Raw genomic sequence first — 14,754 nt, 5'->3', positions numbered from 1 at the left:
CTTTCCTTTACACAGATCAGTCGTCCTGGTCCCTTTGCAGAAAAACAGCCCCAAAGCATGATGTTTCCACCCCCATGCTTCACAGTAGGTATGGTGTTCTTTGGATGCAACTCAGCATTCTCTCTCCTCCAAACATGACGAGTTGAGTTTAGACCAAAACGTTCTACTTTGGTTTCATCTGACCATATGACATTCTCCCAATCCTCTTCTGGATCACCCAAATGCTCTCTAGCAAACTTCAGACGGGCCCGGACATGTACTGGCTTAAGCAGGGGGACACATCTGGCACTGCAGGATTTGAGTCCCTGGCACATAGTGTGTTACTGATGGTAGCCTTTGTTACTTTGGTCCCAGCTCTCTGCAGGTCATTCACTAGTCCCCCCATGTGGTTCTGGGATTTTTGCTCACCGTTCTTGTGATCATTCTGACCCCACAGGGTGAGATCTTGCATGGAGCCCCAGATCGAGGGAGATTATCAGTGGTCTTGTGTGTCTTCCATTTTCTAATTATTGCTCCCACAGTTGATTTCTTCACACCAAGCTGCTTGCCTATTGTAGATTCAGTCTTCCCAGCCTGGTGCAGGTCTACAATTTTGTTCCTGGTGTCCTTCAACAGCTCTTTGGTCTTGGCCATAGTGAAGTTTGGAGTGTGACTGTTTGAGGTTGTGGACAGGTGTCTTTTATACTGATAACAAGGTCAAACAGGTGCCATTACTACAGGTAACGAGTGGGGGACAGAGGAGCCTCTTAAAGAAGTAGTTACAGGTGAGAGCCAGACATCTTGCTTGTTTGTAGGTGACCAAATACTTATTTTCCACCATGATTTGCAAATAAATTCTTTAAAAATCAGACAATGTGATTTTCTGGATTTTTTTTCTCATTTTGTCTCTCATAGTTGAGGTATACCTATGATGAAAATTACAGGCCTCTCTCATCTTTTTAAGTGGGAGAACTTGCACAATTGGTGGCTGACTAAATACTTTTTTGCCCCACTGTATATAACATACAATAGGCGCCAAATGTTTTAATAGAAAATAGAAACCATGTTAGAGTTTCTTACACCTGTACAACAGCACCATGACCTGCTTCATTTATCCTTCTTCAGAGAGTAGTTGTGTAATACCTCATTATAAGACATTTTAATATTATAAACATTTATATAGTTTTCCTTTTGTAGATTTACCTTTTGCAACCTAAGCATCCCAAAAGTTGATTACAATTCCCAGAAAGTCCAACCAGTGGGAGTTGTTTAATAACATGTTTGGCAATATGTCTCCCAGTTCTTGCAGAAGTAAATTTAAATTGTCCACAGGTGAGAAGACTCAGAGTCTCAGAAGTGCAAAAAGCAAGGGAAAAAAATCCACCATGGATTTTATCTTTCAAATATTTCTAAATCCCTTAGACATAATTCAACACTGATTAATTTCTCAAACTAGAACTTTAACATCAAGCTCCAAATTTTTTTTACAAAAAAGTCTGTTATACCTTTTCATGCTCACAGATCAAAACTAAGATAAACACTTGTGCTCTGAGAGTATGTTCTGAATTTTGAAGAAATTATTTTTACTTTATTGCTTAATGTTTCCTTGCCTTGAGGCAGTCACAGGGGAAATTGTGAAGTATTCTCTCATCAGCGTTTGCATTGGCTACAAAAGTTGTGGCTGCCTTAAGGGGAAAAAACCTGGAAAAGACTGGTGCAAAATATATTTCAGAATAATGTTGATGATTAATAGACACATTAAAATGCTTTATAAGGCATTCCCATTTCCCTTTTCTCCTAACAAGAGACACAGAGGAGATCCAAGAAATTATAGGTTAGCCCAGATTAACATCTGTTCCAAGCAGAAATGGTAATCAAAGAAAAAATAATGAGGTACAGAGAAGACCAGGCCTCGCTGAAGAAAATAAGCATGGATTCTTCAAGGGTAAATCTTTCTCACCAACCTTCTAAATTTTTTGTTTAAAGTGGCACATAACTGAAGGTGATCCCCTACTGACATTGTATATTTGGATTAAAAAAAATAAAACTGATTCAATTCCTAATCAACACCTCCTGAGTATATTTGAATATAAAAAATAATAATAATAATAATAAGAGATTCTTCCTTTTATGGATTGCTAAGTGTTTAAAAAATAGAAAGCAAATAGTAGGACTAAATGAGCAATTTTCTCAAAGGAAGGAAGGAATAAATTGACTTCCTCAAGGTTTTTCATTGAGACCAGTGGTTTTTATTTAACTTGTTCTTTCATGATCTTGATTTAGAGCAGGGGTCACCAATCTTCTTCAGCATCAGGGCTGTGTCATTTCTGCCACTTTCTTTTCCTTCTCTACTTTCCTGCTGGCTCTCGCCAACTCCAGGCAGGGAACTTGTTGCTCTACCCACACCAAGGCAACTAGAAAATCTGTCACAAAAATGGCCACCTGAGGATGTGGTGAGCACTCAGAGCAGCTAAACAATTGGCTGCTATTTCCCTCTCTCTCACAGGCCATGTGGATATATTTCTGTGGGCTGGATGACTTTGGGTGGGGGCCCAGATGTGGCCCACAGGCTGTAGGTTTCAACCTCCAACTCTGTAATAACCCGGACAAGTCTGCATATGATGTCAAACTATTCAAGGTGGTGAAAACCCCAGAAGAATTCCTTTAAACTGGAAAAATGGCCAAAGAAATGGAAAATGCAGTTAAATTTAATTTTAAAGTGATGGACATTGGAGGGAAATCCTAACTATATACACACTGATAGATTCTGAGATGCCTATAACTAATTAAGAAAAAGTTCTTGGGCTCACAGAAGATAGCTCAATGAAGATGTCAACTCAGTGTGCAAATTCTATACTAAAGTTCATTAAAAATGCTAACACTGCAAGGCTCTTATATAAATAAATACTGCATCCACATCTGGATACTGTATATAGTTCTTGTTCCCATTTGAAAAAGGATATAACAGAGTTGGAAAAAGTGCAGAAGAGGGCAGCCAAAATGATCAGGAACTTGAACACCTTCCATACAAAAAAATATTACAAAATGTTTTCATTCTAAGCTGAAAAGTCGTACAAGACAAGGCAGAACATAATGAAGGTGCATAAAATAATGCATATCATGGAGAAAGTGGGCAGGTACAAGTTTTTTCCCTGCCTCAAAACCCTAGGACCAGGGAAGATGAATGGAATGGAAGATTTAGAACAATCAAATGAAAGAATTTCTTCTGTGAAACTCATTATTACAAAATATGAGGATGGCCACTAACTTGGACTGGAGATCGAATAAATACATGGAGGACTGAAGGATAATTTTGTCAGTTGGGGGCAATATGCTGCCAAATACCAGTTACAGAGGAACTATGGCAGGTGGAGATATACATCTATCTCCTGCTTGTGAGCACACTAAAGGCATCTTAGTTGGCCACTGAAAGAAACAAAATGCTGGATTAATATAGGTCTTCTATGATCCAGGAGAGCTATTCTAATATTCTTACATCTCCAGGAAGCAACTGTTCCCTAACAGTGCTAGTCTGTACCGTCTGGGACACTGTGCTATGCTGCTATCAAAAAACAGGGCTTCAATTTAGCTACCATTGCTGAGGGATGAGCTACATGGGCATGGAACAAGAAACCAGAATTCTTTTGCACCTTGATTTGTTGGGAATGAGCTGCAGTTACTTATAATCTATTTTCTTCTCCCTGTTAGTGTGGCTGCTCATCACTGACATTAGTTTTACAAACCAGGATTTTTTAGGTTAGCAATTTGCTCTTCAAAATTTGGCTTTCCTATACAGTTAACCAGCATTTGTCTGGCTAGAGTTTCTGCTCATTTTATTTTTCTCATTTGGGTAGTACTTCATTTGAAGAGCCTTTAAGCAAGACATAGTATCTTTTACAGCCTACTTGACTCTATCATTTATCATTTTAGAAAAACATCTGTTCTAACTATAAATGAACTTTCTTGACAATTTTCCAGTCAATTAAATGTTCACTAGTGTTATGGTCACTGTTTCTAAGCAGTCTGATTTCATCTTACATCAAATCCTGGACATCATTTAGGATTAAATAATGACTTTTGTCAGATCTAATCTACGTATACTTATTGTATTTCTGCAGACATTCTATGACTATATTGCCTCATATTTACATTTCTCAGTCAATTTCATAGAATCAGTCTCTTATTTTTCTACTTCTGTATATACAGTGGAACCTCGGGTTACGAACGCTTCTGTTAATGAACTTTTCAGGTTACGACCAGCTCCAGCCGCAAAATTTTGCTTTGGTTTGCGAACTCCGCCTCGGGGTACGAACAGGATACGCGGCCATTTTCCCTCCCATGACACGTGGTCCGCGGCCATTTTCCGCCCCTGACACATGGTCCGCAGCCATTTTCCACCCGACACATGGTCCGTGGCCATTTTTCTGCCCCGACACGTGGTCCGCGGCCATTTTCCGCCCCTGACACGTGGTCCGCGGCCATTTTCCGCCCCTGACACGTGGTCCGCGGCCATTTTCCGCCCCTGACACGTGGTCCGCGGCCATTTTCCCACCCCTGACACGTGGTCCGCGGCCATTTTTCCGCCCTGACACATGGTCCGCGGCCATTTTTCCGCCCCTGACACGTGGTCCGCAGCCATTTTCCGCCCCTGACACATGGTCGTAGGGAGGGGGACTCTCCCTCCAAGCAATAGCCGCCTCCCTGTCCTCCACGCCAGAATGGATTAACAGTAATTACATTGAACCTTCTGGGGAAATTTGCTTCGGGTTGCAATCAATTCGGGTTGTGGCCAGTGTCACGGAATGAATTAAGTTCGTAAACCGAGGTTCCACTGTACATTCATCTCCTTTAGCACTTCTATTTTACTGAACTGTATTTATGTCATACAGAGCAGTAACAACATTAACACAACCATATTCAATTCTTAACAGTTTATCATTTCTATAATCCCATAATGTGTTATTTTGGTTTCAGGAATCCCTATTTTCCCATTCTGAATCTCTTTTACCATCAGGATTTAGAAATTATGACAAGTGTTCCTTCCTAAATGTAAGTATCCCTATAATTTTAATTTTAGACTGCAGCACCTATATTGTATAAACTTATGTGGGATTAAGTCCAAATGAACTCAGTGGGGCTAATTTCAGAGGAAATATGAACAGAATCCTAAATTCAGTGTACTCCTCAATCTTTTCAAACTTACTCTCAGTTTCTCAGAACTGCTAGTTCTATTTATCTAACATTACTCAGAGGAAATTTAATGTCCTTGAAGTATGTATTTTCTTTCTCAGATGAACATTCCTCAACTCTAATAACTTTTCCCAAAGTCAAGTTACAAGTTGCTTTATAACTTTTTTTATTTCAAGCCCAAGATATCATTATAATTCATAATGAATAGCTGATACTTTCCAAAACATTTTAATTGCTTAATCAATACCATTTCTTTCTCTCCTACCACTCTCCCACACACACATATGGAACCAATGCATTTTTGTGCATGTGTGTGCGTGCATGCACGCACACACACGCATGCTTTCTTTGAGGTTTTATCTTTAACATTCTAATGATGTTCTTCCAGACATAATCACAAAGCCAATGTCACCTGTAATTAGTATGGGGAATCTGCAATTCTTCAGATGTTGCTAAATTCCAATTCCCAGCGTTGCTGGAGGACAGAAACATCTATAAAACTACATATTCCCCAATCCATTACTACTAGCTTTTCTTTAGCCAAATTCAGTAGCCTATCTATACATCTCACAATGCAGCCTATACATCTTCATAGACAAAAGCCTATGCAATCTATAATTAATCTTAATATAATTAAATGGCTCACTAATTATCAGAAAAGTTGTAAAGTCACAGTCAAATATAACACTTGTCATAATTTTTTCTATCCTTTATAATTAGACAAACTTAAAACAAACAAGCACAAGGCTGTACTCTATGATTTTAAGTTTCAGCAACAGCTGTCAAAAGAAAATTCCATAAGCTAACAGCAATATAGAGGAAGTGCAATGAAAACATCTGAGAACAGCAGGAGTTTGGTACTGTATACTAAAAAGTGAAGTGTTTTCAAATATAGATTTTTTAAAAACATTCTGTTTGCAGAATGTTTAAGTCTGGAAACGCTCTTTTATCCGTAGGTGCCATAAAAGGCAATACAATATGGTGGCTGTGGCAAAGAGTACCTTGTACTATTACATCTATTGTGCTAGCTGTATCTCTGAGTTGCTTGGATCTGGCAACAGTTATCCAAATATAATTTAGAATCTGTCTCAATTACTGCAGCATGCTGCATTTGGAGCTACCCTCGAAAAGTGTTTGGAAGCTGCAGCTGGTACAAAACATGGCAGCTAGTCTACTAACCTGTAAAGATACTAACTACATAATATTTATGTACTGAAAAACATGGACTAGCTTCTAATTGTTTACTGGACACAATTTAAGTTACTGGAATTAACTGTTATCATTCTAAACTGTTTAGAGATTGACTGTCTAACAGAACACTTTTCTTCTTACAAGTCTGTCTGATTATAAAGATCTCCTGAAGAGGCTCTTTTGGTGATACCTCCATTGCCGGATGCCTGTTTTCAGACACACATTGCTCCTACTCTCATATTTGGTCTCCACTCTTTCAGGATTTAGAAGATCAAAACATACATCTGTTTTACCAATTTTAACATTATTTTAGCTTTTTTTAAAATTAATGTTAACCTATGTTTTTAATTTTTTAATTTTGTCTTTAAATTACTTTAGCTGCTTGGAATGCTTGCCAAAGCAGAAAGGCAGGCCATAAATAAAATGAACAAATAAATTTGACCAGAAAAACAAATATCTTATAGTTTATATCTGTTTAACAGAATACCATATAATCAATGCATCATAGGCAAATTCTCTACAACTTTATACCCTTGTAAATTTGAGTACTTGCATACATCACATTTTGTTTACACACATAAACAAAGTTTCAACCAATATCACTTGATATTTTTAGCAACAAAGTATGAAAATGCCAAAATATTCCATTCTTATTTGATACTAACAGAAAAAGAAACTGGAAAAAAACTTAACAAATTGATTTTGTAACTCAATTAGCTTTCTTTGGTGCAGTTTAAGCATATACCATTGATTTATGATAAAAAAGCATGCAAAAATTTATAAATAATAGTTAGAAATAATTACAAAATTATCTTAACAAGAAGACTATACCCTTATACTCAGAAAGGGGGATATTATATTGCTAGCTTCAAGGCTTTAGCAAAAAACATTTTTTTAAGGATTTTCCCTCCATTTTTCAATTAAAATAAAATACATAATAATACATCAACAACATTAAAGGGTAACAGCAAAAAGGTAGACAAAACAACTTAAAACTAATCCTATCAGCAATTAAGAATGCATTAAAATTTCTTGGAGAATAACATGGGATTTATATAGCCCTGGAAAGTAGTAGGTGAATGCCAAGCCACCACTACCAAAAAGCCTCTTTCTTATTGCAAGAATGAAAAAAAAGCTCCATTCACAATCTCCATAACTGCAGTTTCAATTCTGTTGTGTTTTCTCTACCAGGCAAGTACAACAATCCTTGCTATAATCATATGTGCTCACATATACACCAATTAACAAGTAGAGAGGGAAGAAAAACATAAAAAGCAACATTCCCCTTCATGGGTAACCAAGGAAATGCAGTATGTATGTATAGTCCACTCTGTAAAGACTTCCACACAATTTAAAGATTTCAAAATATTTTGGAAGCTTTCCAAGTTTAAAAAAAACACTAATTATCTTAACTTCTGATGTGTTTTGAAATCATGCATTAATTTCTAGTTTTCACTCATGGAATTTATAACTATATAATTAGCATAAGAAGGCTACACAGAATAGAGGGGAAGTAAACCCTCCACAAAGAACACATTTCTTGCTCAAAGCCTGTAGATACACAAAATATAGGTCCTCAATAACATGTACACAGCTTACACACATACTATGGACAGAGAGAGAACCCACACAACACCCTTACCCTCCATTCAATTTATCTTGTAGGTAACTACCCTGATGAGTTAATATAAAACTTCATAATGAAACAGTAAATATAATGAACATACGATTTCAGAAAATATGGGAAGGATCTAAACACATTAATGGAATAGCAAAGTATTTAGTAAAATGCATTAACTTTGAGTTAATGAGCTGTGACCCTGTGATACACCTCACTGAATATCCCCACTAGGTCCTCACAAGCTCCAAATTCTCCAAAATTGTGCATTCCATTAGTTTTAACAGCAGACCCACATCTATAGGAGTCGGTACCAATAATTTTACTGTTGGAAGCTTGGTAAGCCACCAATTTGCTTCTCTTCACTAAACAATGAAGAGGGATCCTGAAAGACTCAGATTTAAAAAAAAAAAAACCTCGTCTTTCAAAGAAAAGCCCTCTGGAAGGAACTTATTATCATAATGTCCAAAATGCTGGCCCAAAAGAAAAAGTGTGGGAGGCCTTGTTTTAATAATTAAAGCAACCCCCAAACTGCCCCATTAAATCCAGGAGAAAGATTGGGATGTGTTATGTTCCAGGAGGTCGGCAACCACTCTCCCCCCCACCCCCGCTTCCTCCGCGAGTGGAAAAAGACGCCTCCAATGCCTGGCAAGTTGGGAGAGTATAAAACGGGGATGGGGGAGCGGCTAAGTCTAGAGCCCCCTTTTCCTCCCTCGTCTCCAACAGGCCCCAGCCAATGGCAGCGGGCAAGGGGCTGAGCTGGGGCAGGGTGCCTGTGCGAGGGGGAACTAGGCCAACTGGGGCAGGCAAGGCTCCAGGGCTTTCCGAACCATTCAAGTCTTTGCAGAAAAAGCGGCTCCAGGGGCGGGCAGGGCAGGCGGGTGGAACGAAGGAAGGCCGACTGCAGTAGCGCCACATTTGAGGGAAGGAAGCGCTTGCCTCCTCCTGTCGCGCCACTGCTCCACCTCCTGTCTTGCTTTAGGAGGCTTCAAATGGGGACCCCGGCGACCAAGATAGAGCTCCCGCGGGCGGAGAAGGACCCCTGCATGTTCTGAAGGAAAAGAAGGCGCTTCAAACAAGGTCACCCCCGTTACTTCTCGTCCGCCGCCGCTCAGAGCAGTCCGCACACAAATACCCACAACCGCACCGCGGAGGAAAGGGCGGCAAGTTCAACATGCTCACTACGGTTGAGCGAGGCAGGGATGGCGGCGTAGGAAGAAACGGCATGAGGGAAAATCAGGAGGTGGGGAGGAAAAGCCCACGGGCCACAATCCCCCTCGCTTTCCGGATGCCTGAACAACCGAGAAGAAGCAACAAGGAGGCGGAGACGCGCAGGGGGCTCCTGGCCAGAGAGGCTCTTCGCTCCCCTTACCTTTCCGTGGCTGACTGCCACCGCCGCTTCTACTTCTTCCACGAGCGGAGACAAGGCAGAGCGAGCCCGTCCGCACCTCTCCGGCCCGCCGCGCTAGGCTGGGCTAGGCTGGGGCAGCAGCCGCTACCGCCGTCGCTCGCCAACGCAGCCAATCGCCTTCCGCAGCTCGCCGCGGTCCCCCCCTTTCCGTCAGCTTCAAAATGGCGGCAACGAGTCCTCCGTTCTGCGAGACCCCGCCACCGAGCGGCGGGGAGAGGCCATCCTCAAAGTGAGGTAGCAGCGACCCCTGCAGGATCCGAGGGAAAATTAAAAGAGGGCGAAAGAGCGGGGAAATGAAAGAAAGCGCACAGTCCCCTCGCTCAAAGCCGCCGCCGCCGCCGCCATAAAATAGCGAGAGGCAGTTTTTCTTCCCTCCTTCCGAGTGAGAGTAAGTGGTGCTGCAAAGGTAGTATTGCACAATATTAGTTTGTAGCACATGGAAAACGCTGGGACTGGGATTGTTGCCCCGCAGAACGAGGTCTGAGGGTTAAGAGGAAGTGAGTGGAGAAGGAAGGAGAAACCGGGGTATCAAAGTTTAGGACGCTTCGTAACATCATTCCGTTTTCAGTAGTCTGACTTGGAAACCAACCTTGCTCCTTCCAATGCGGATTACGCCCAGAGGCAAAAGATTGCAGCTCTATCCTATAGGTGTGTTTCCTTGGGGATGAATTTAAATATTTAATGTAATACCTGAACGGATATCACTCGCAGGAAGGGAAAGACCTGTACCCTCTACTCCCAAAACGCAGGGCACAAAATAATGGATGTAATTGATCAGTGGAACCGATTTCCTAGGGAGGTGGAACTTCAGGTCGAGGCTAAACACCTGTCAAGGACGTTTTAATTTGGATTCCTGCAGGAAGTAGGAGATTGGGCACTAAAGCCTTCATGGTGTCTTTCAATGTTATCATTCTAAGGAGGAGTATATTAAATGCTCACCAAATAATCACATTAACTATGTTTAATTAATTTCATTTAAATTTATTATAAATGAAGTATTCGTAAACCACCCAGAGTTGCTGGGAGTTGGGTGGCATATAAGTTTAATAAATGATAATAATACTGTAATAGCAATAATAAAAATAAAAATACAATTCTATTTTTGTCCTACTTTTTTCTTCTTAAAAACCACCAACAATTTTGGTATATAGATTCCAGCAAGGTGCTTAGAGACCATATGTGGCTTAGAAAAAGACTGCGTAGAGGGTTATTTATTTATTTAAAAGATTTGTATGGCTGCCCATCTAGAGAGACAACTCTGGGTGGCTCACAACAACAATAAAATCCAAAACTATAAAAATCATAAAACCAAAACAAAACCCCGGTCTCAGTCATCCCCCTGGGATGCCTCACAACCAACTCCAGACATCCTCACATATGACAGAAGCCCAACTGGTGTGTATAAAAGTCATAGGCCATTCTGAGTGGTCTGGAAATTGCCTGAGCCCATTCTGAGGTCAGAATGGCCTGTCTTGGGTTTCTGGAATGTTCTACAATAGAACCTGTTGCACATCCCTAGAGCTCACGGTTTCTTTGCCTGGTTACCTGTATACTGACAATACTTGAAAAGAGCACCTAAAGGAGACAAGTAAGTTGAGATGATCTTGGTATCTTGTCTTCCTGTAGATTGTAAAGGTGATGGGTACCTGCCTCTAACATTCTATTATTACCTCCACTACAGGTATGTAATGATAAATTTCTAGATATTTTATGTAGCTAACCATCAGGATGAAAAATAATTGACAGAAATATACAAAAAGAAGGATGCTGAGTTAGGCTAATTGTACATCATGGGATTTCCTGGATACCCCATGAACAAGCTCAAATACTTCAATTTACTTCTCGGAAATTAATGACAGAAGAATAACTTTCTGTTCTACTAAATCATATAAGTATGATTATAAGAGCTGTGCAGCACTTCCAATTTGATATGCAAAAACTGCTTTGGAGCATGCAGGAGTGGGAACATCACGTCTATTGGCAACATCTTAAAGTAGCAAGCTCTAAACAAGTGGTGGTTACAACTGGTCCTCGAAGTTATGGCCATCCCAGCACCACTGCAGTCATGTGATTACAATCTGGGTGTTTGGCAACCGGCTCACGCTTATGACAGTTGCAGTGTCCTGTGGTCACATGATAACAATTTGTGACCTTCCCTGCCAGCTTCTCTCAAGCAAAGTCAATGGGGAAAGCCAGCAGGAAAGGTTGCAAGTCACTCAGGTAAGTCTCCCCCGCCCATGCTCACACCATGCCAGCCACTCAAGTACCCTCCCCAAGCCTCACCACTCTTCCCCTACCACCTGGACACCCTCACGTACCCTCCCTGAGCCTCACTGGACTCATGCCATGCCATGCCTCCCCTCCCCCACCACTTGCACACCCTCCCCCAGGCAGCAGCAGCCACCCCAAGCCCTGCCACACTTGTGCCACACCTCCCCAGCCACCCATGCACCCCCTTGCTCCCTCTCCCACCTGACAGTAGCCACTTACCTGCCTGCTGGCCTGCTTGTGAGCTGCCTGAGACTAGCAACTTCCTGCCGGCTTCCCCAGTGACTTTGGTTGTTGGAAGCTGGCAGGAAGTTGCGAGGAGGTGCTCGCTTAACGACCCATGATCCTCACTTAATGACATCAACAGTGACTGCTGGGATTGCCGTCCCTAAGTGATGTGGTCACATGACATTGCGCTTTATGACTGCATTATTTAGTGATGGATTTTTGGTCCCAATTGCCGTCGTAACTTGAGGACTACCTGTAGTATTGATGTTGCATATCAGCTTGAAGATGGGGAACATCTGATAGATGATGATCCATCCATGAAGTTGGATGAAGTTTACAGATTTTTTAGTGAGTCCAAATGATGCTGTTCCTTTTCTATCATTTTCCTGTTTTTCTCTGCTTTCTTCACATTATTATCAGGAAAAAAATCCACTCTGTAATTGTACATGATTTTCTCATTGGTAGTGCTAGAAGCCTTCTGTCTAAGTGCCCTTATGTAGCTACTCCAGGCAAACATAGGCATGATGGAAATGAGAAGTCAATGGACATAGTCATGTCTAAATCTGCAGAGTGTCAGGCTGGGAAGAATGTAATGATGTTAAAAAAAAAAAATCCTGCACATTAAGCTTTAAAAGAATAGTGAAATGAGGAAAAGGCATAATAAAAAGAGGAAAATATGTACTCTAAAATTACAGACTATTAACATTTTTAACACAGCTCATATTTCAAAATGACTTGATATATATGGTGACAGTTTGCTATTTGATCTCTCTTAAAAACATTTGGGATTAAAATATGAATAATAAATCGCATACATCTATCAGAAATCACGTCTCACATTTTGTGATAAGCTTGCCCTTTTGTGATAAGCTATACTCTCCAACATTTTTATGTAACAATTTGAGAAAATGTATTCTGCCCCTTTCAGTTCTGAAATTTTGGGCACTGAATGTTTTCTGAGCTTCACATGGATCTTATATGTTACTTGTTTATTCAGACTCTGCATTGTATATATTAGTAGGACCCATGTGTAGGTTGGATAACATTCCGTGCCAAACATAGGTGGAACTCATAAAATCCAAATTAAGGTGAATACTTTTTCACAGACTTGTATTATAGTTTTATAGGCACATGAATCATTATATTTCAGGTAATTGCTATATTTAAGCAAATAAGAAAGCACCAAGGTCAGAATAAATGCGATTTGGGTATATCTTCTGTTAGATGAATTTATTATTGCATTTCTTTGGTATCAGGATACTTAATTTTGCTGTATGTGTTATATTACAGCTATATTTGTAATGTAATTCTTTATAATTTCAAGCATCTTAGCATTTCATTCTAATTTAGACCCTAAACGTAAGTATATTTTCTTGAGAGCAAAAGCCATTGATTTGGGGATGTTTGCTCCCAAGAAAGATGGCATACATAAAGTACCATAGCTTCATTTAGGATATTTTACAAGAGCACTTGGGGTTTTTTTTATGCCTGAAACTAATGTTAAGTCTGATTCCAACTGAGTTAAATGCAAATAAAATATACTGAGTTTAATGGAACAGTCCCCAATAGATGTGCATAAAATTATGTGGGGCAGATAGTCCATCCTGAAACCTGCCACCTTCTGGAGATGATAGTACTGTAATTCATGGGAATTCATGGAATTACATTCCCAGCACATCTGGAGGATACCAGGTTGGAGAAAGCTACTTTGATGAAATTTCTCAAGATTATTAAAGGAACTGGTATAAAAATGAGAAAGCTATAAACATCAGCGGAAAAATGTGCCCTTCAGTGAATGTTTCTGTACAGCAGTTGTGATACTATTTACAATGCATCTTACCTTCAGTACTTAGCAAGCAGGCATCCATCCTATTCTGTGGAAAATTAACCTCTAGAGAATGAAAATAAATCAACTTTCACTAATACAGGTCAGTCCTCCTTCCAGCTGCTCACTAATTAAAGCTTTTTAAAATGGATAGGAATGTTATTTTATAGAAGACCATCACTGCCTGACTATCAGCAACCATTCTGCTTTAGATTTTGATATTTTGAAAAGAAATCAACTCATTTCTGCTCTAAAAGAGATGTCTCTATATTCCTTCTCTTATCTTTATATAGCATCCATTCCTTTCTATTTTATTAAAAGAACTTTCTGAGAGTTCAGTCCCATACTTGCCTATTGGTTTAAATCCTACATTTTCCCAGTGAAGCAGAGTGACCATGTTTGCACACATGTGTGGAAATGGCCATGAACAGCTACTGAAGCAGCCACCAGTCTGGAAAAGGACATGCCTACTTTAATGATTCCAAAAGGAGTGCTTCATATTTGTTCCTGTAGGTTCTAAAGCTTTCGAAAAATATTTACAGCCCTATTGCACACCAGTGGCTAATAATTGAATAAAGGAGTGCCACTGAAATAACAACTTGATTTTTACTAATAAGAGAACAGCTAAATTGTCATACAACTACATGGGAGGGTTTCTCTAAAGACTGAAACATCTGCAAATAAATGACTAGCAAGAAGTTATTGACAAACTTGGTCTCCATCTCTTGCAGCATTAGAATTGTAGACAATCCTCTGAAACTAAATATAGATTTGGGTAGGGGAATGTGCAGGGTAGGGGATAGATTTGGGTAGGGGAATGTGCAGCAAACCACAATGATGCCAAAATAATATCAATATCATCATTATGCAAAAACCATCATTATGTATTTGCATCCCAACATCTGACATGGTATTTGTCATGACATCATCATACATATATTGTCATTTCCCCCTTCCTAGCCCCCTCATGCATACCCATGGAGACAGGAGATATACACACACACACACACACACACACTTGCATATACATATATATACACATAC

At 40.1% G+C, this 14,754-nt stretch overlaps 1 protein-coding gene across 1 annotated transcript in view; it reads right to left on the bottom strand.

Annotated features, from left to right (window-relative positions):
* The window catches only part of PDS5B (PDS5 cohesin associated factor B), a 109,090-nt gene extending 99,549 nt beyond the window's left edge, over window positions 1-9,541 (bottom strand). Inside the window, exon 1 of the mRNA XM_007423510.4 lies at window positions 9,351-9,541. The gene's annotated coding sequence lies outside the window, so the exon portion shown is untranslated. The remainder of the gene's footprint in view (window positions 1-9,350) is intronic.
* Between the last annotated feature and the right edge of the window lie 5,213 nt (window positions 9,542-14,754).

This window comes from Python bivittatus, unplaced genomic scaffold, assembly GCF_059951505.1.
Source record: "Python bivittatus isolate LINGU-HERP-01145 unplaced genomic scaffold, Pbiv_v1 ctg000340_np1212, whole genome shotgun sequence".
NCBI classification, from domain to species: domain Eukaryota; kingdom Metazoa; phylum Chordata; class Lepidosauria; order Squamata; family Pythonidae; genus Python; species Python bivittatus.
Note: the sequence above shows the minus strand (reverse complement) of the source record. Positions and strands in the feature narration are given on the sequence as shown.